Here is a 23,194-nt window from a genome sequence, read left to right as displayed (position 1 = left end):
TTTTAACAAATAAACTTAATAATATCTGGACTGATATTTAAATTTTTTTCTGGAAATTCCCACAACGGCGAAATATATCGCACAAGAGCTAGAATAACATAAATTCACTTCCATTTCACTTACCAAGAACATAATCGTTGGATCTCGCAATATCAATTACGAGTACTTGCCTAGCGAATTGCGAGTATCGCTAAGAAAAATTCATTACCGCTCGGCGCCGTAACCGGTATAATTACGGTATAAATTACCGGAGGCGGTACCGGCTGCGACGGCTTACCGTTCGGGATGGTAATTTTGATTTAGGACTGAATTTGTAACGCTAGATAATTTCGGCTAGCTCGGGTAGTGTTTTTGTTATATTTAGTACTACTTAAAAAATGTTTGAAAATAATAAACCCCCACATACTTCTCCTATATACCACCTTACTTAGTGCATCTCACCTCTTCCCCTCAGGGTTAGAGAGAGACAAATTACATCTTTTCACTTGCCACGAGCTCCGCATTTTCATCCACATTTTCTGTTAAAGCCATACAGCTGAGATTGGTCTTTCAGTCTATTCAAAACTGTTGGTTCTGTCTATCCCGTGAGGGTCTTAGACGTGACTTATCGTATGTATGTATATTCTTTCTCTTGATGCAACTCATCGGTTTAAGATACTTCTTGTGTTCATCAAACTGCTTAAATATATACTTACCACATGGCAACTTATCATTCGGTTATCATATTAATTTGTGTGTTATCATTACATGCCACTGAAAAACCGCAGATTTTTACATTTCAACTCAAAATACTATTCATACATATTGTTTAAAGAATTTAAGCTGGAAATCGTAAAAACGCAATCACCCGCGACACTGTCCAACGACGCGCGAGCGCCGCCAATCGCGCGACTAATCGCCCGCACGCGCGCCTACGCACAAATTGCATTCAACGATGCAAAACAAATGTGATAGTTTTAATTCCATATAGTTACACTAGCTGTGCCCGCGACTTCGTCCGCGTGGAATAGTTATTTTGGGCATCATTGAAGCCCTCAAGGATGAATAATTTTCCCCGTTTTTTTTTTTCACATTTTCCATTATTTCTTCGCTCCTGATAGTTGCAGCGTGATGTTATATAGCCTAAAGCCTTCCTCGATAAATGGTCTATGCAATATAAAAAGAATTTTACAATTCGAACCAGTAGATTAATTTAATTAAGTACCTATACAATAATTCTAAGTATTAGCATAAAGTCCGCCAGTCAGTCTATTGTAATTTACAAACTGCAAATGTTACAATACAGAATAAATTAATAGTAAATAAATTAATATATAAACATCAATCAAAGGCGACTAAGGGATAGCTATAAACTTCAGATTCTTTTTTACGCGATGGGCTAGCAACCTGTTACTATTTGAATCTCAATTATATCATTAAGCCAAACAGCCGAACGTAGCCTTTCAATCTTTTCAAGACTGTAGGCCCTGTCTTCTCCGCATGGGATATAGACGTGACTATATGTACTTATGTATGTAAACATCAATTTCCCGGTAGACACGGAAAAAATGTGTACCCACCGTCAACTGACTGTTATCGCGATCGCTACATCGACCATATCAATATCCTTTCCCATGTCACTCCGATCATGATCATGTCGCGATCACACGAGCACACATCGAATCACTATTCCGAATACGTTTATATCGATATGAGCTGACAAAATGTCCCTTGTACCTACGAGTAGGGTTGCCGCAAAATTATTTAAGTTACGAACGAAAATAAATGGCATCCTATTTGACTGATAGGCTTCAAACTGTAGATATTAATGGAGTAAAGTCAAGCGGATCAAGCGTCTCAATGGGTGTTCCTCAGGGCTCAATTTTAGGACCATTCCTCTTCTTGGTATATGTCAATGACCTGCCTTTTATGGTGGAAAAACAGGCGGGTATAGTGCTGTTTGCCGATGACACTTCTTTAATATTTAAATTAGATCGCCATAGCGAAAATGTAAGTTCGGTTAATAATATACTGTCGGCCATATCTATCTGGTTCTCAACCAACAATCTTCTTTTAAATGCTAATAAGACCCAATGCATTAAATTTACCCTTCCAAACGTAAGGCAGGCCAATACTGACATAATACTGGAAGGCCAGAAATTAGAATTTGTTGAAAATACAAAGTTTTTAGGAATTATAATTGATGCAAAGCTACAGTGGGGTGCTCATATTTCTAAACTATCCAATAGACTTAGCTCTGCCGCTTATGCTGTTAGGAGGATCCGACAATTGACAGATGTAGCTACAGCTAGGCTTGTTTATTTCAGCTATTTTCATAGCTTGTTATCTTATGGTTTACTTTTATGGGGTAGCGCGGCTGATATACAAACTATTTTTATAATTCAGAAAAGGGCCGTTCGCGCAATTTACGGCTTAGGACCAAGAGACTCATTAAGACAACTCTTTAAGAAAATAAACATACCTACAGTAGCGTCCCAGTACATTTTTGATCTTATAATGTATGTTAGGAAAAATACCTCTTTTTTTCAAAAAGTTAGTGCCACAACTGATAGAAATTTACGTAATAAACATAAATTAGTCATACCGTTTCATAGGCTTAGCAAAGTCAGTAAATCATTTATGGGGAACTGTATACGATTTTATAATAGGTTGCCGGAGTCTGTTCTTGATATGCCCTACCGAAAATTCAAAGAGTATGTAAAGAAAGTACTTTGTGAGAAGGCTTATTATAGGACTGATGATTACCTTAATGATAAAAACATCTGGCTCGAGCTTGGCACAGGAACCTCGTAATTAATTGTAGTTTAATTTGAACTTAAATCAAAATTTCAGTACACTCTGTACATAAATCTTTTTAAAATTGGCAATCCATAAAATATATATATATATATATATATTTTTCTTTTTTCAATATTAAATCTCATAAATATATAAATCTCCCGTGAACAATGTATTCTCCCGTCCACATTATATTCTAAGTATAATTTAATATTGTGAAGTTGACGTTGTTAAAGAAAATGCTGCAGTGCAGTATGTTACCGCTTCTTCTGCACTGACGCCTTGGAAGCGGCAGTAAACTTAGTTTTTAAGTAATATATTTGACGTCAACCAAGTTGTTAAACCATACGACAATTATTAAGCGATATAATAATATCCTATAATAATGAATCAAAAATTTTGAATTTTGAATTTTTTTTTTTTGAATTTTGAATTATTGGGTGAGGGTTTCGCTCGCATATAAAGGGGTTTTACGTAATTTCATGTTTTCTTTCGATAAAGAAATAAAAGCATAACTTGGGATTCTTCTTAAATGCAATGGATAAGTAACACCTAAGTCAATCAGATTGAAGTTTAAATTTTGAATATTTACACGTACAAATAAACCCTGACATAATATATAACATTTAAAAAAAAAAATATTTTAAAGTTTTTAACAAATAATCTTAATAATATCTGGACTGATCTTTCAATTTTTTTCTGGAAATTCCCACGACGGCAAAATATATCGCACAAGAGCTAGAATAACATAAATTCACTTCCATTTCACTTACCAAGAACATAATCGTTGGATCTCGCAATATCAATTACGAGTACTTGCCTGGCGAATTGCGAGTATCGCTAAGAAAAATTCATTACCGCTCGGCGCCGTAACCGGTATAATTACGGTATAAATTACCGGAGGCGGTACCGGCTGCGACGGCTTACCGTTCGGGATGGTAATTTTGATTTAGGACTGAATTTGTAACGCTAGATAATTTCGGCTAGCTCGCGTGGAATAGTTATTTTTGGGCATCATTGAAGCCCTCAAGGATGAATAATTTTCCCCGTTTTTTTTTCACATTTGCTTTTATTTCTTCGCTCCTTATAGTTGCAGTGTGATGTTATATAGCCTAAAGCCTTCCTCGATAAATGGTCTATTCAACATAAAAATAATTTTTCAATTCGAACCAGTAGTTCCTGAGATTAGCGCGTTCAAACAAACAAACACACTCTTCAGCTTTATAATATTAGTATAGATAAGGTTATAAATACTTAAAAAATTCTTTAAAATTATAAACCTCCACATACTTCTCCTAAATCCCTTCTAAATGCATCATACCTCTTTCCCGCAGGGGTAGAGAGACAAACTACATCTTTTCACTTGCCACGAGCCCAGCATAATATTCTTCATCCTCACTCTCTCTTATAGCCATACAGCTTTGGCCTTTCAGACTTTTCAAGACTGTTGGCTCTGTCTATCCCGCGAGGGACTAAGACATGACTTATTGTATGTATGTACATTCTCTCTCTTCATGCAACTCATCGCTATAAGATACTCTTGCTTGACATGATCACGGTACAACTTCTTACTTTCCTTGCATGTTTGCTTAAGCTGCTTTAATTTATATTTACCACATGGCAGCTTATCATTCGGTTCATATTAATTTGTGTGTTATCATTACATGCCACTGAAAAACCGCAGATTTTTACATTTCAACTCAAAATACTATTCATACATATTGTTTAAAAATTTTAAGCTGGAAATCGTAAAAACGCAATCACCCGCGACACTGTCCAACGACGCGCGAGCGCCGCCAATCGCGCGACTAATCGCTCGCACGCGCGCCTACGCACAAATTGCATTCAACGATGCAAAACAAGTGTGATAGTTTTAATTTCATATAGTTACACTAGACATGCCTGCGACTTCGTCCGCGTGGAATAGTTATTTTGGGCATCATTGAAGCCCTCAATAATATAATTTTCCTCGTTTTTTTCACATTTTCCATTATTTCTTCGCTCCTGATAGTTGCAGCGTGATGTTATATAGTGATTAAGCCTTCCTCGATAAATGGTCTATTCTATATAAAACAATTCGAAGCAGTAGATTAATTTAATTAAGTATACAATAATTCTATTAGCATAAAGTCCGCCAGTCAGTCTATTGTAATTTACAAACTGCCAATTTTACAATACAGAATAAACTAATAATAAATAAATTAATATATAAACATCAATCAAAGGCGACTAAGGGATAGCTATAAATTTCAGATTCTTTTTTACGCGATGGGCTAGCAACCTGTTACTATTTGAATCTCAATTCTATCATTAAGCCAAACAGCCGAACGTAGCGTTTCAATCTTTTCAAGACTGTAGACCCTATCTTCCCCGCAAGGGATATAGACGTGACTATATGTATGTATGTAAACATCAATTTCCCGGTAGACACGGAAAAAATGTGTACCCACCGTCAACTGACTGTTATCGCGATCGCTACATCGACCATATCAATATCCTTTCCCATGTCACTCCGATCATGATCATGTCGCGATCACACGAGCACACATCGAATCACTATTCCGAATACGTTTATATCGATATGAGCTGACAAAATGTCCCTTGTACTTACCTACGGGTAGGGTTGGCGCAAAATTATTTAATTTACGAACGAAAATAAAAAAATTTTTTATTTATTGCTCACAAAAGCTTACTAACTACTACTAAAATTATAAATGTGTAAGTTTGTAAAGATGTGGTGATGTATGATCTCATTCACGCAAATACTCTAAATTATATATAGGAGGTATGACACTTTAAAAAAATATTGGTGCAGTAAGTCGCTTAGAAAGGTAACAAACAATCAAACTTTTAAAATAAAGAATAGGACCACTCCAACTCTTTCCCATGGATGTCGTAAAAGGCGAATAAGAGATAGCCTTATATACTGGGAATTTTTAAGTGATGGGCCAGCAACCTGTCACCAATTGAATCTTAATTCCATCACTAAGCCAAACAGCTGAACATAGCCTTTAGTCTTTTGACTCTTAGAATAGAATAGATTTACATATTTTCAAAATTGGATACAAGGTATCACTTATTGACGTTACATCACTTAAATCTAATAGTAGTTAACTACCGCTTCCAAAGCGCATTTGTAGAAGATGCGGCGGAACAAACTACACTGCAGCAATTTCAATTTACAAATATAGATCTCTTAAATCAAAATCGTGGACGAATGCACATTGTCTACATTAAAAAACATGAATAATGGTGGCTCTGTATAACCCGCAAGAGATATAGACATGATTCTATGTTATGTTGATTTAAACTGAATCTATTTTATTTTATTGAAAATTGTATATGTATTTTTGTTGTCTGAAATTAATGAATTTTATGTTTTATTTATGGATTTTTAAAACGACAAGAACATAGAACATAATGCAACTATTTTGATAGCCCTGCTACAAAACAATTCAATACTACGCGCGCTTTTGAATAATGCATCGAGCGGTCCGGACACTTACTGTTTTTCATCAAATACTTACTAGCTCAGGCTTGTAACTGATAATGAGCCATTCCCTACGTTTTTTGTGCCTTTACGATGTGAACATAACGCGGGCAGATAGCCGCGACTGGATTCTATTGCATGCGCAATACGAATAAGATATCTTCTTATGATCAGTAAAAAATGGTTATTGTACTACTGCGGTTATGCAATTCGAAGTGGATCTTTGAATAAGAGATGCTTCTCCATCGTTAGATGTAACAGGATTTCGACTGCAAGTTGGCTTAACTTTGACATCAAAATGTTATCCACATACGATGAATGCATATGCCCACCAACCTTAACCAGAAAAAGGCAGAGAATACATATTTCCATTTTCCACGGTCTATATACATACATATACTCACGTCTTTATCCCTTGCGGGGTGGACAGAGCCAACAAAGTCTTGAAAAGAATGTTAGGCCACCTTCAGCTGTTTGGCTTAATGATAGATTGAGATTCAAATAGTGACAGGTTGCTAGCCCATCGCCTAAAAAAATGTTTATCAGCCCATCCCGTAGTCGTCTTTTACAACATCTACGGGAAAGAGATGGAGTGGGTCCTATTATTTTTTGTTTCAGTGCTGGGAACCACACGGCATAGATATTCCTATCTCTGTTAAATAATGCATTATTCGTATGAAAAGCGCAATATAAACTTGTAGCTAACCGGAATGCCGTGTCGAAGACGTTCCCTTTTATGCGCCATTACTTTTATCGCATGGTCTCTTATTAGCCACGTCTCGTGTCATTTGCCGTTGGACCTTGTAAGGCCATCGGCTGACATTAGTTTTAAAACGAGTATACATTATAAACCAACTAAAGGAAGTCCTTTATTCCGCACGTGAAACAAAAAAACCCGTTAATTCCCTTTCCCTCGAGAATTTTGGGAAATCCTCTCTTAGTGCTCCCCTAGACTAGATAAAAAGCTTTAAGTCTCTAGACAGACAGGTTTGGATTGTGCGTTTGTCTGTCAATCAGTCACTCGCTATTAAGTAGTTTAATAGATACTTAGGTATAAACATATTGTTAAATAATAGACTCATTTTTTCTTTTGAATAACTTCTAGAATTCAACTGGGAACTCGCAAAAATAAAATTCTTAACAAAATTTCATAACCTTCTGGAAAAGGCTGCTTCATCTATCTAGAGAGGAGTCAAAACCTGACAAAAGTCTTCTTTCTCGTCACAGCACACCAAGGTCAAGTATTATGATTAAACAAACTAACAATCAAATAAACTAATGCTTTTCTGTTTTAAACACAAAGATAGATATAATCAAGAGAACCAGAAACTAATGAACTTGTAACAAAAGTGTTATGAATGATGATGAGTGGAGGTCTCTGCCTACCCCTCCGGGGAGGAGTTCGTGATTTTATGTATGTAGAAATGAAATAAAAACACTAACATTTTATAGATTCCTAATTGTATTCCCTCAGCAAAAGTTAAAACCGGAAACCATTAAAATAATAGACAATATTTTCAAAGTTCCCAGAACTATTTATAGATATTGCAAATTAACCGATTTGCACGCATATACCGGATGAAGACATTGATTTATAATCCACTCCTGCGTCGAATATAGTGTGTTTCGACTTAGCTATAAGCTGCTATATTTATTGGCGAATTATACTCAGTTCGGATTATGTTATTTTAATGTCTGTCGCCCGAAGCGTGAAGAGAATAATTTGATAGTTTGTTCTTGAATTTATATTGACGAATTATAGATTTATGTTTATTTTTTATGCCGTAATGAGGGTCATAGATGGCATAAATATGTATTTTTTATTCATGCAATTTGACTACAAAGTCGTAAATAAACGCATTTTATAAATAAACATGCTGCCATATATCTATTCGAAAATCAACATATGTATTTTGTTTCAATGCTTTTACTTTGGTCTAAGAACATCCGAATCACTTACCTATGACTTATTAAAGAAAGAAAGAGATTTATGCATGGCATGACCTGAACTCTCTATAATAAATATCGAGTCAACACGATAAACTGGATTCCCAAATAATCGACTCCAAAACAAAGGTGTCATGTTTACGACAAATTTAAATTTGGAACGGTAGAAACGATTACCCCATTATCTGATATATAATTTATTAATTGCTTTTTTATTTTAATTACCTAATAGTTATTATTCAAAATAGTAACGGGTTCTGTTTTTGATAATGAACAACTATAATAGCTAGTATACATAAGTTTATTTATTCTAGTTGCTTCTACTCTATCTCATATATACATAAAATCACGCCTCGTTCCCGGAGGGATAGATAAAAACTATATCTTTCCACACGATCTCTGCATACATCTTACTATATCATTATAGCAAATTCCCGATTGTATACTCGGCTGTTGGCTTAAAATCTTTATCTTACAACGGACAGCTTGTGTAAAAGTTTGGCAATATTTACGACGGCGGTTATATCCATATTGATCATAAAAAGATATGTTTTCCAATATTTGAATATAACCTACCCGTAATCTAAAATAGTAAAAACAACAGGCAATAAATTACACTGCCTACGACTTTTATTTATCAATGACTTGATAGAGAATGACTGTCATTCCATTTGAAAGAAATTTTCTATAATGTTTCCGTTAAGTAATGATCGTCTAACAAATTCTATCGAAACAGTTGGTGTACGTAAAGTCCGAACCCGTATGCAATTCAATTACTATAATATCGATAAAAAGCACTATCGAATGGCGAACGCTGCGGCGCGTAGGAAGCGCAAATAAAAATAAAGATTAACATATCGGACGCCGGCCATCGTAAATAATCGTGAAAGCGAATACTTCCAGCAGGTATCGATTACATCTGGCTGTGTGGACGCCTCACTCTGCCTCCTACGGAGATGAGGCCGGTAGCTGGAGTTTATAACTCACGACACGACAAACACACGACACGATAACTAACGTCAAAAACCTGATTCTTTAATTGTAAGTAGGATCGTGCAGACGAATATGTTCAATTAACTGCTCGATACAAACTGTTTGTTAAAAATTTATAATTAAATAATCTGAAATTACGACTCCTCTCTGCTGTTGGTATTATTATCCCTTGTGCAGTAACAGTAAAGTAAAGTGAAAAGAATTTATTCATAACAAAATGAGACAAAAAAAAAAAGAATATGTACAGAAGCAAACAGGTAGTATGGTGTTCCCGAAAGAGGGGTAAGTACCCTTAACATAATACTGGCTGTAAACAATATACTACACAGCCAACGCTGATCTTCCGGGGATGCCCAGGTTGGCATCACGGAAATTCGTACAATGATTTTTTTTTCTTAAATAGAAAAAAGGATATATTTATATATGTAGTATCATTATATTATTATTTTGTGATATTATTAACTTACATATAAAATTAAGAAACAACCAGCCATATAACAGATTACATCAAAAGATTTTTCATAAATAAAATAAGTAGTGTACAAAGTCGTGTCATGTAAACCTCATCCATAATTTATGAGAAAATTACCTAAACAAATAAATTAAATTATGTCCATGTTCCGTTGGACCATTAAATAATTCAATATGAAATTATTCTTTACGATTTTATCGACATCGATACCAAACGTGTTCGGCCAAGGTGCTATAAAGTCGCACCACTAATATCTATATATTTCTTGAACATATTAATGTGATATTCGATTTTAATCTTCAGCAAATATTTTATGTTTCAATGTTGCTTATTGGTATTTGTTTTCAATGAAATTTATATACATGCATACAGTCACGTCTACATCCCTTGCGGGGTAGACAGATCCAACAGTCTTGAAAATACTGATAGGCCACGTTCAGCTTTTTGGCTTGATGATAGAATTGAGATTGAAATAGTGACAGGTTGCTAGCCCATCGCCTAAAAGAAGAATCCCAAATTATTAAGCCTATCCCTTAGTCGCTTTTAACGACATCCACCGGAAAGAGAAGGAGTGATTGGTGCCGGGAACCATATGGCACAAATTTTTATAATTTAGAAATAAATAATAATATAATATTTGCATTTCCTGTCTGTCAACCTTTTTCAATTTGCAAATAAAATCAAAGTGTGGCATGCAAAAACAGTTTTCACAAAACCAAAGTTTATGTAAACTTAAACCTACCAAATGGAGGTTTTAAATATTTACACTAACTAGTTAGAAATTATTATAAAGACTAAAAACTTAGCGTTACTGTACAGTTACTCAGCTGCAAAGACCAACGATTAGACTTGCAACAATCGATCGTAAACAATAAATTGGTTTGGTGACCGTTTCACACTAGCTTGCCAATGCGGTACTTCATTGGTTTTAGTTATTTAAGAAAGCAACGACGAAGTAATTAAAACTAAGAACCTAACTGTTATATGATTCTGTAGTTAAACAGAATATGACTTAAACCATTAAGTTGTAATTAACTTATGAATCAATAGTTATTACTACTGGAATAATAATATAGGTAGACTAATTTGTTGTGACTTTATAAGTAGAACAACCGGATCTTATAATTTTATCTTTATAAGTAATTAGAGGCCGACCGCGGCTTCGACCGCGTGGAATTTTTGCGGGGACTCCGGGGAAAAAAGTAGCCTATATGTTATTCTGAGTCTTCAGCTACCTACATACCAAATTTCAATGTAAACGGTTCAGTAGTTTTTGCGTGAAAGAGTAACAAACATCCACACTGACATACTCACAAACTTTCGCATTTATAATATTAGTAGGATTCTTAAGTAAAAAAATGTACATATGTTGAAAAATACTCTATATGTAGGTACAGACAGATATTGGTAAAAATTCTACTGTATTAAAGTAGTGTGTGTCCCTGGAGTATCTAAGATAGGCAAAAAAAAAATTTTAAAAGCGTACTTACTCGTAAGCGCTAAAATGTTTGAACCCAATACAATTATAATCATTTTAGGTACCTTAAGGACAATTGTCCAGTTTGTTGCCGGGAACCACACGACACACAGATTGGAAATTCTATAAAAATGTTTGTTATTCAGTTTTATAGAATTTCCAATCTGCATAAAACGTGCGCATGCGATAACCTCACAGACAAGGAAATCTCTAATCGCATATTCGTCTGGCCAGTGATCATCGTAATTCATTGCACATAACAAGCGTCGTATCAATATAGCATAAACAGGTATCGATTATGTGGCGCCCGCGGCCATCTTGCAAATCATAACGACGCGCGCGCATTCCGAGATATTGAATAACGCTGAATAAGCGGTCGACGCGTCTAGGAAATAGATTAATATTCCAATAATTTTCATCGTCATAACATTGTGAGGAAACCTAGGTATACATTCAGGCAACTGGATGTGTCACCTTACCTATGTATGATTCAATAGGTAAGGTTCACTTGTCCGCCCGTCCGTATGTCCGTGTGGTTCCCGGCACCAATAAAAAAAGAATAGGACCACTCCATCTCTTTCCCATGGATGTCGTAAAAGGCGACTAAGGGATAGGCTTACAAACTTGGGATTCTTTTTTAGGCGTTGGGTTAGCAACCTGTCACTATTTGAATCTCAATTCTATCATAAAGCCCAATAGCTGAACGTGGCCATTCAGTCTTTTCAAGACTGTTGGCTCTGTCTACCCCGCAAGGGATATAGACGTGACCATATGTATGTATGTATGTTCACTTATGAAGGATGTGAAGGTCAGATGGAGTACCTAAGTACTTACGTGTAAGAATTAATTTACCCACACTAGGATCGAAGTTACTTGGGTTTCTCTCCAAAAACTTTTTATGACAACAAACCAAAGGAAGTCAGTCACGTCTGATCCAAGGGAACCTAACTTAACTTGAATTATTAGGTATTATTTTGCCTCATTAAATCAAGTATTTAGTCTGCATACGACTTCTACGGGAAAAAAAAAAGTTCCAAAGATCTTTACAGCACTATACAATAATTCTTTTTTGCACCACTGTAAATTACAGCAAATTCACAGTATTTAAAAACATTGCAACCAAAAGGTGTTTTTAAATTTCTAAGTTAATAGAATCACGCTTTCTTCCCGGAGATACATATACTTAAGCAGAGACTGCATCTTTCACCTCATAAATTTCTTAAATCGTTATTAATTTTATTATTATATTATCTTTTAACTAACTAAAACCCATGCGGCCATATTGCAGCCGACCCAATCGTAGTGATTAGGCAGCATTAGGTCATATGCTAATGCCTCTTTGTGATCAATGCGCCCGCGCATATTGTTACAAAACCTTACATGTTAGCCCCACCTTAACATGGCCTGTATAAGTATAAGATACGTGAACTCAGACAAACGAAACAGATAACTAACTGAATAATAAATAATGCTAGTCATTTAGTTTATGTATAAAAAATACACATATAAAATAAACAGGTTTTTATTGTCTAAAATTAATTCACATTCAATTCAATTTTCATCAAACATCAAAATTCATAGGTATTTCATTTAATAGTTTAGTAACTAACTAACTTTAAATCCCTTTTAACATTTGACCCCCAGGTGCAATACTCGGATCTTTTATTAGGTAAATATGAGACAATTAGATCTTTAATTCAATATGAGACTAAGTCTCTGCCTACCCCTCCGGGAAAGAGGCGTGAGTTTATGTATGTATGTATGAGACTAAGTCCGGTTTTATAATTTCAATCATCAATCATACACAATCATTATAGTTAATTAATTGTCCGAGTAAACGCATAGCAAACAAAAACTTGAATTAAGAACCTCCTTTTTTTAAGTCGGTTAATACCGTTCTCAGGATAGAAGTGAAAAGTGTCAAGACAATGTACTAAATTAAGACATAAATACGAGTAATTCACCACGACGTGACATAATTGCTAAGAAACTAAAATACTAAAGTAATTATGGACGCTTACACTAATTTCAAACGAATGCAAATCCGTTCGGTTATGTATTCTGTAGCTATAATGTAGGCGCCTTACGACACACGACAAGATCATATGTGCCATGGTCACTATGGTCAGACCTCACTTAGATAGGTTTGTGCACCTAATTTGATTTGGCGAGTTAGTAGACATAGTGCCGTGCGGTTCCCGGCACCAATACCAAAAAAGAATAGGACCACTCCATCTCTTTCCCATGGATATCGTAAAAGGCGACTAAGGGATAGGCTTACAAACTTGGGATTCTTATTTTTAGGCGATGGACCAGCGACCTGTCACTATTTGAATCTCAATTCTACCATTAAGCCAAATTGCTGAACGTGGCCATTCAGTCTTTTCAAGACTGTTGGCTCTGTCTACCCCGCCAGGGATATGGACGTGACCATATGTATGTATGTATGTATGACATAGTAATAAGGATAGTATGAGCAGAAAGGCAGTGACAGTAAGATGGCAAGTGACAGAAGTAATTGGAAGAAACTAACATACTGTGCCGACCCCATGTAAAAAGTGGGAAAAGGTAACGACGAAGAAGAATGACATCATTTTGACTTGTATCCCGACTGTACCTTCAAGGTTCAGCTATGAAAACTATCCAGGATTGGAAAGATTTTATCTGTCGAGCGACTGAAGTCAGGTCACCACGACTATGATAAAGTTGAACACAAGGAGTTATTAAAGAGTGTTGTTATTGGCATATGTTATATTTTTCTCTCTTCAGTGAAAAGTGCACCCCGGTCTCTTCTCCAGAGAAGTGAGAACACAGATTTGTGTGCGTAATTTTTCTGTGGGTGAGGATGTAACCAAATCTAATGCTAGGAGGAAAATGAAACTATCAGAATTGCATATGATCACCATTACTTTTTTTATGCCATCTCTCTCATCGCCGGGTCTGCGGGTTTAGATAAACTATCGCTGCTTCGCTTTTTATTATGACGTGAAACGGGATAGCGATAGTTAGCAATAGGAGAGGTTAGCATGCATTGCTTACCCCGCTGGTAGAAGAGGGAGACTGAACAGATCATAACACACAACAACACACTGACACATACATATGGTCACGGCCATAGCCCTTGCGGGGTAGACAGAGAATAGTCTTGAAAAGACTGAATGGCCACATTCAGCTATTTGGCTTAATGATACAATTGAGATTCAAATAGTGACAGGTTGCTAGCCCATCGCCTAAAAATGAATCCCAAGTTTGTAAGCCTATCCCTTAGTCGCCTTTTACGACATCCATGGGAAAGAGATGGAGTGGTCCTATTCTTTTTTGTATTAGTGCCGGGAACCACACGGCAAAGATGATATGCGTGCCAATAGTCTTACAACTGAAGACGAGGCAGACCGGAATAAGTGAAAAGAGAGAAGTAGGACCCCTAAAGCTGACCCCAGGCCCTCAAACTTAGTGGCAGGGAGTGCAACTGGGAGCACGATGATGAGAGAGAGAGAGACCATTACTTTTTCTACGCGTATGCAGTCGCATACAAAAGTTAGTAGATAAACAACACACGATACAGTGTCAGGGCTGCGGTTACCCGCGCCGTCTCCAGCGCCGCCGCACGAACTCACGAGTATATCGTTACAAACTCTCGTTGTTTTTACTCCAACAACACTTTGATGTGACGGCACAGATAATGTTACGTTTCACAGCTACTAATTGTTACTCTGTTTTTCTTGTAATTGAGTAGCCAGTTTTGCTACAAAGATGCCGCGACCGCAAGGTGAAAATCTCCCTTTTTATGTACATTTTATAATAGGATCACTCAATCTCTTTCCCACTCCCTTTAACTCTTGACGTAAACTATTTTATTAAGTGAATTGGTAGTTATTAATGACTTATTTTATAGTTAATATATTCTATAATGATATTAAAACCTGTTTTGCCCACATAATATCTCATATCTCACATGCTACTGCATAATTTATAAATGCCCATTTTTGTTATAACCTCGATCTAGAATTGTCCTTTGCCAACGTGTTAATTAGTAAGTACTTTAATCTAGTTTGTTTGTCACAGTAAGTCATAATACGTAAAGGTTTAATACCTACTACTCTTATACGTATTCTGAAATAGCCTCAATAATGAAGATAAAGTTTAAGCCATTTTCCTAATTCTGTTTTCGAATCTTGAAACACATTGATGAATTTCACACGAGGCGAGTCGAAGTAGCGAATGAATTTGTGTTAGTATAATTTTATTCTGAACAGCTCGAAAATAATATCTGACAATAAAAGAAATTGGTAGGTTAATTATTTGGGATATGGTAACAATTTATATTTATTAAACAAATATCATAATAGTCGCCTTTATCTATAGACAAGGTTTTTGGACATACTACGTAAGTAAGGCTAAATGTGGTCCGAACATTACCCATCTAACTAACAAAAACTTAGAAACAAAAGAATTAATACTTTGAAAATTTTCTGCTACATAAATTGTATATAGATCTTTTGAAAATTACAAAGTTAGTAGCAATACTACCTACTTATTTATCTTTGTAATATTTCTGAAGTCTAAAGCAGGTAGCCCTTCCGGGCTTAAACAGGGCTCTATTGAATTCGGCTGTTCCCTCAAGAGGGTAAAAGAGACTGATTGGGGGTTATTTACTGGTCGTAAAATTCTTTTTCTAACTTCCGAAGTTATTGCTTATAATTAAAAGAGGTGTAGGGGCTTAATTACCGTAATTGACTAGCTGAAATAAAACATTACTTTGATATGAATTCGTATGGTCCTGCAGCGCACAAAGTTGGTGCGCTATACTCAGAGGAGATACGCCACAAAACCTATCATTTTTGCATTAATACGTGTTTTCTAAATAACTATACCTTTATTATTTTTATATGTAAGTAAGTACACTTAGATATAGCACTCTATATTCATTTGAATAACCTTCGGGTGTAATAAGGCTACTTTTTAATTGTAAGTGTGTAACAATTTTATTAGTGCCGTGTGGTTCCCGGCACAAATAAAAAACAGAATAGGACCACTCCATCTCGTTCCCATGGATGTCGTAAAAGGCGACTAAGGGATAGGCTTATAAACTTGGGATTCTTCTTTTAAGTGATGAGCTAGCAACCTGTCACTATTTGAATCTCAATTCTATTACTCAGCCAAACAGCTGAACGAGGCCTATCAGTCTTTTCAAGACTGTTGGCTCTGTCTACCCTGCAAGGGATATAGACGTGATTATATGTATGTATGTATGAAACAATTTGTGATCTAATATGAGTCAGACGAGAGTCCCTCTGTGAAACCAAAGTCACCCAATCAAGCCAGGATCATGTCAAAAAGCCTACTCCGAGCTTCTCTGCAGAGAGTCGATGACATGACCGGGTTAAGAGCAGAAGACTAATGGCCATCTCAACTCAACCAATGTGAACTATACTCAAAGTGAGTCCAGTCCAAAACGAATTAAGGCAGGGAAAGTAATTTGGCCGATTTAATGTGCAGATTGATTTCCAAACAGTTAATCTTTCGTCGGCAGTTTATTTGGAAAAAGGTAAATAGTTAAGCTTTCGCAGATAGATTAAGGGTGTTTTATCACGACGCAACAGCCTGGGAAGGTCGACCAATTGAATTAAAATGGACGTGACGTGACCTTCAATTTTAAATATCTATAACAATTCCACTTCTGCATGTAGAGAGCATTAGGAAAATAATTAAAGAACTAGATATAATATATTGCCGTGTGGTTCCCGGCACCAATAGAACATAGAATATCCTCCATCTCTTTCCCATGTATGTCGTAAAAGGCGACTAAGGATAGGATTATAAACTTGGGATTCTTCATCCTGTCACTATTTGAATCTCAATTCTATCTTAAAGCCAAATAGCTGATTGTGACCTATCAGTCTTTTCAAGACTGTTGGCTCTGTCTACCTCACAAGGGATATAAACGTGATTATATGTATGTATGTAACTAGATATAATGTTTTTATGCTTATTTAGTGAGTTTAACATAAGTGTTATGAGAATTTTGAATTCACCGGCTAAAAGAATGACGCCATGCAATTTGTAGCAGATGTCGCCGATCCTATATGATCGCATTAATATTAAAACATTATAAATTCGTTGCTACAGTGAGGAAATTGAAATTTATCTTTCCCTCTCTAGCTTCTGAGGGCGCCCTATATTAATTTTTAAAAGACGAACGCGCTATGTGGCCAATCTCAATAAGTTTGGTGGAACGCCGCCATTCCTCTTTCTAACTCATATAAATATGTACTTGGTACTAACAAGTTTCAACACAACCATAGACACAGAAATTCTTTTTTTCCTTTATTTCATTTTAGAAATATTAGGTATTAACGTACGTACATTTTCATTTAAACATAATCTGCGAAACAGTTATTCGTATTTTTGTTTCATTTTTACACTCTAACATAAAGTCAGTTTCAATTTTTTTTAATCCAATGATTCATTTTTGGTTTCTTGCAAGCACTTCGAGTATCAGATAAGAATGTCCACTGTCAACACATTATCTAAAATCCTACCAAAACAGAATTAAGGCCAAGAATAGTACAAGAAGCATAGGTTTTTTCTACACAATTTTATAACTGTTTCCCTTCTGACTCAGTAGATAAGCCCTTCCTGGAAGGACTTAAAGGGTAGCGCATTGCAATCCTGCACATTTTAATGTTGTCACCCGTCCATTCAGATTTCCATGTAAAATCAAATCTAAGCACAGAAAGTGATAACCATGCCAATCTTTGAAAAGTAGGAACAAAGAAGGTACCTATTCGGAACCTAGTTTCAGAATTTTTTATCCCTTTTCCGGCGGTTTCGCTTCGGTACTAAATCATATCTAAGGAAACAGTTTCTTTTTAGCGGGTTAAAAATAAAATGTATAATTTATTTAGTCTCTATAGATGTGATGTAATAGACACCCTATATGTTGTAAGACCATAGATACCTCCATCAGACAACGACACTTCCAATGCTTACAATGAAGCTTTATGGCAGATTTCCAACTAGAGTAAGACAAAGCAAAAATTGGTGCTTTTCTTGAAAGCTTTGAGAGCCATTAAACATTAGGTTTTTCAAAAAGAATAAATGTTTATTAGGGGCGCACTTTCATCATTCACATAGCCCCAAATAAAACTAAACTACTTTGTTAAATTCTTAAAAACAGAAAAAAAATACTATCATTTTGTTTCTTCAAAAGCAATACAAATTTGAGAAAACCATCCCTTACACCTTTTATGCTCAATATTCCACGTAAAGAATATTTCATTCATTCAATGAATGAGTTATTCTTTCAAGATGTAGTTCATTTCCCTTAACCATAACAATAAAACAAAACAGGACATAACGGCCTTCGAAGCTGCCGATTCGAACCCTATACTCTAGCGATTTATGACCAGAACTGTCCAGTCCATACCTGACCTACCCGCATTCCGCCATTTTTTTTCTTTTCGTCTATTGTTGTGTCTTCGGAAAGATTAAGATAGAGTGCTTATGGTCGTAAATCCTACCAAAAATAACAGTTTTTTTTTTTTCATATAACGGTTCTTGAGGCGGGGGTACATACAACCTTGAGTTTGGTTGCTGAATTCTTTTGTTAACTGCAGCGAGATTAACGTTTGTTTATTGTAAAGATAATCTTAGGGTTATGTAAGATTAAAATCCAATAGTTTCAGCAATGCTATGACTAATAATTAAGATATTTAGATAGTTATCTTTCTATAACTAATAAGTTACTTGATACAATGAGGATTTTTAAATTACTTTTGCAGGTAAAGAACATAATTGTTGTCGATATAAAGATCTAATAGAATCACAATGAGATGTTTAACTTCAACATGACAAGGGATAAATCATAACTGATATAAAAATATCGCCTTGCATTTAGATCCAAGTAAGGATCTAAAAATAAACATTAACGACTAAATGTATGTTTCATTTAAATCCTACGAAAGTACCAGGGCAACATGAAGTTTGCGTAGGTCGGCGTGCGGTGACAAACAGCGCGGGGCACGGAGACACGGAGACACGTTTGTTTGCGCACTATGGAACGGGCGCCAGCCAGTGGGCGATACCACAGAACATAATGTACATATGTATAATTGTACTAGAGTACGCCCGTGACTCTGCCTGCGTTAAAACTAAGAATATCCGTCCGAATAGAAGTTGGAAATCCTCCCTTAGTACACCTATAAACTATATTAAAAACGTTATTCCAAATTCTTCAGTTTGAACTGTGCTTAAATATGTTAGTCAGTCAATCAGTTATTTTCTTCTTAAATATGTATTATATAGAAATATAGAATAGACTAGACATAGCATTTGCTCGTGAAGACATATTATAATACCGGTGAAGTCTTATATGAACTCGTTAACTACTTCAATATTTTTATGTTATATCGGTTTCAATTTCTTCAAATCCGTTGAAAACATATGATATCCCCCGCGGAGCTACTGAGAGCGCAACTGAAAAATGTAAAAATGTGACAATATAAATAAAAATATTTTTTTTCATGTCACAGTAAAAGTACTTATGACATTTTTCCCAGAAGCAATTGGTTGCCGATTCGTGACTTTAGGACTAATAGTCCTGCAGTAAATTCATTCGCAATTCTATGAACCTACAATTTTACGTTTATTCGCTTCCGAGAAACTAAGCGCGACTGTACCGCGCCGTGTGTAAGTACATGTAAGTTCATTCCAATAATGCATCCGAACGCAGAAAGATGCTCAGTGTAAAAATACTAATGTTTAACAAGCCATGAAACCATAAACAATGAGTGTATGAAAAAAGAATTCTAAATTGTAGAGGAGATCATTTGATTTGTTAACTCATCTAATATTAACTGTTTTAATCATAAAATAGTTTTACTCGCTTTGCAATGATCATGTGATTTGTTAATTTAATTGTTTTGTGCTTAATTTTAAATGTGTATACAAAAACGATGATTTGGTATGGAATCCCTTAAGAAGCCCTATATCTTAATTTATCGTCAATATATCTGGAAGGGATTAGGCAACAGATGTTAAATCCCTTTCTTAGTTAAAACAGCTGAATCCAGAACTGTAGAGCCAAAGATAATCTAAAGAATAGACGGAAAAAAATGACGAAAGTAGACGACCTTTTCAATTATATTTGTTGATTTTTTTTTATGCAACTTATAAAAAAAATTACAGAGAGAAGAGATGGCTCTTATATTTATGAAGGAGAAGATTATTTATGCGTTTTCTTGATTATCTTACTTCTTGTTGGTTAACAAGATTTTAATGAAATTCGAGGTGAACAAACTCTCAAAGCCTGTTCGGCTTTATAATGCGTTTGAGATTCAAATAGTGACAGGTTGCTAGCCCATCGTCTACAAGAAGTATTCCAAGTTTATTAGCCATGAGAAAGAGATGGAGTGGTGTTATTCTAGGGGAATATAAATTTGGATATTTAATACAAACGTTGTTTATTCTTTCTGTGCAGTCTATTCACATAGTTGGTCTGTGGCACCGAAGGCAACGTGGTTTCAATAAACCCAGTAAAGGGTTCCTCTGAGTTATGCTCTGTTGCTATTGGTTCTGATTTGTGCGTACTTTAATTACCAATAATTATTAGGATAATGGTTATTTTAACTGTGATTTATTGTTCCGCAAAATAACATTTCTTAGAATTTAAACAATATAAAAATTACTAATAGCATAAAGTCCATTTCTTTTGCCTGAAATAAAAGTGAACAATCGCGAATTCTTGACACGTCTTTTTGTTGAAAAATACATTTTAAATTTATTTAAAGCCATGTGCTGTGTGGTTCCCGGCACCAATAGAAAAAAAGAATAGGACCACTCCATCTCTTTCCTATGTATGTCGTAAAAGGCTACTAAGGGATAGTCACATAAACTTAATGGCGATGGTCTAGCAACCTGTCACTATTTGAATCTAAACTCTATCATTAAGCCAAACAGCTGAACGTGGCATATCACTATTTTCAAAACTGTCAGCTTTGTCCACCCCGCAAGGGACACAGAGGTGATTATATTGGTTTTTTTACGACATCATCCACGGGAAAGATACCGGGAACCACACGGCACCTAAATAAATAGATACCATGGTGAGTCATATTGGCAATAGTTATTGTTTATGGCTTAAAATAAATCTCTCCATTACACAATCGAGATTTATTATTTAATTATTCACGCAAATCAAGAATGGCCGATAGGAAAATAGAGCACAATAAATTTATACTTCCCGCTTAGTAGTTAAATTGTGACACATCTATACTAATATTATAAAGCTGAAGAGTTTGTTTGTTTGAACGCGCTAATCTCAGGAACAACTGGTTCGAATGCGTGGAATATTTTGGGCATCAATAAAGCCCTCAAGGATGAATAATTTTCCCCGTTTTTTTTCACATTTTCCATTATTTCTTCGCTTCTTATAGTTGCAGCGTGATGATAAATAGCCTAAAGCCTTCTTCGGTAAATGGTCTATTAAATGAAAAAAGAATTTTTCAATTCGAACCAGTAAGTAGTTCCTGAGATTAGCGCGTTCAAACAAACAAACTCTTCAGCTTTATAATATTAGTATAGATTTTAAGTCAAAGACTCTTCATATCATCCAACTAATATTATAAATGCGAAAGTTTGTATGTCAGTATGGATGTTTGTTATTCTTTCACGCAAAAAATGAAATTATGAAATTGACTATGAAATTTGGTATGCAGGTAGCTGATGACCCAGAATAACATAATAGGCTTATGCCGGAGTTCCCGCGGGATTAATAGAGTTTCCACGCGGACGAAGTCGCGGGCGGCGTCTAGTACACAATAATATAATAACATATTTTTCGTAGAAATACTTACGATTCGCGATGACCTGACCCGCCACAGATTACAAAGCCATCAGTTCATAAACAATGACAGTTTGTTTCCATTTACAGATTAAAGTCGTAATTAATTTTATTTATTTGTTCGTATCGCGACCAGAATGGGCTCGTTACCCGCATTTATCGATATTTTTATAACTGCGATTAACTGTTATAATTAAAACTATTAAATGATAACTTTATTAAGTCGTATGTCGTGACAGATGATTGCAATAAAAAAAATGTAGGTAATATTTATTACCTACTGCAAAAAATACTGCAGTAGAAAATATATACTAATTACTTACTTCGACGTTTCTCGCCGGTTGTCTGTCACCAAGTCCCGAAGGTTAAATCATGCTAACACAGTACACCCTTCATAAAGGGCACATAACAAATAAATAAATAACACAATTAAAAAATGAACAATACGGAACTTGCTACACAAACTTAAATAAAAAATAAAACTTTACATACATACATATGGTCACGTCTATATCCCTTGCGGGGTAGACAGAGCCAACAGTCTTGAAAGACTGAATGGCCACGTTCAGCTATTTGGCTTATTTATATAATTGAGATTTAAATAGTGACAGGTTGCTAGCCCATCGCCTAAAAAAAGATTCCCAAGCTTGTAAGCCTATCCCTTAGTCGTCTTTTACGAAATACATGGGAAAGAGATGGAGTGGTCCTATTCTTTTTTCAATGGTGCCGGGAACCACACGGCACCAATAAAACTTTCCATAATCAAAATTTCAAATTCAAATAATAAGAGTGCCTAGTACATATGAAATCTACTTCATATACATATGTACATATATGCTACGCCCTATTAAAGGTTGAATTGAACAAACATGGGACTGTTAACAGTTTTATTTTATTTTTTTAAGCAGCACCTTATCGGGGCATCGGTAGTCATCATAATTGATTTAAGGCGTTGCTCCTCGGTCCATAAATCAAAGTTATCTTCCCGTATCGCGACCGTGCGTTAGTCTATTGTTTATGGTCGCGACTCGCGACTATCATCTGTCATACAATAGACAAGGTTTGTTTATGTGTGTATGCGCCTAAAAGTTAATCATTTATATCAGGAATTTATTTTACTATACATATATACTTTTGTATTGGTGCCGTGTGGTTCCCGGCACCAGTACAAAAAATAATAGGACCACTCCATCT

Source organism: Amyelois transitella, chromosome 11, assembly GCF_032362555.1.
Source record: "Amyelois transitella isolate CPQ chromosome 11, ilAmyTran1.1, whole genome shotgun sequence".
In the NCBI taxonomy this organism is placed as follows: Eukaryota; Metazoa; Arthropoda; class Insecta; order Lepidoptera; family Pyralidae; genus Amyelois; species Amyelois transitella.
Note: the sequence above shows the minus strand (reverse complement) of the source record.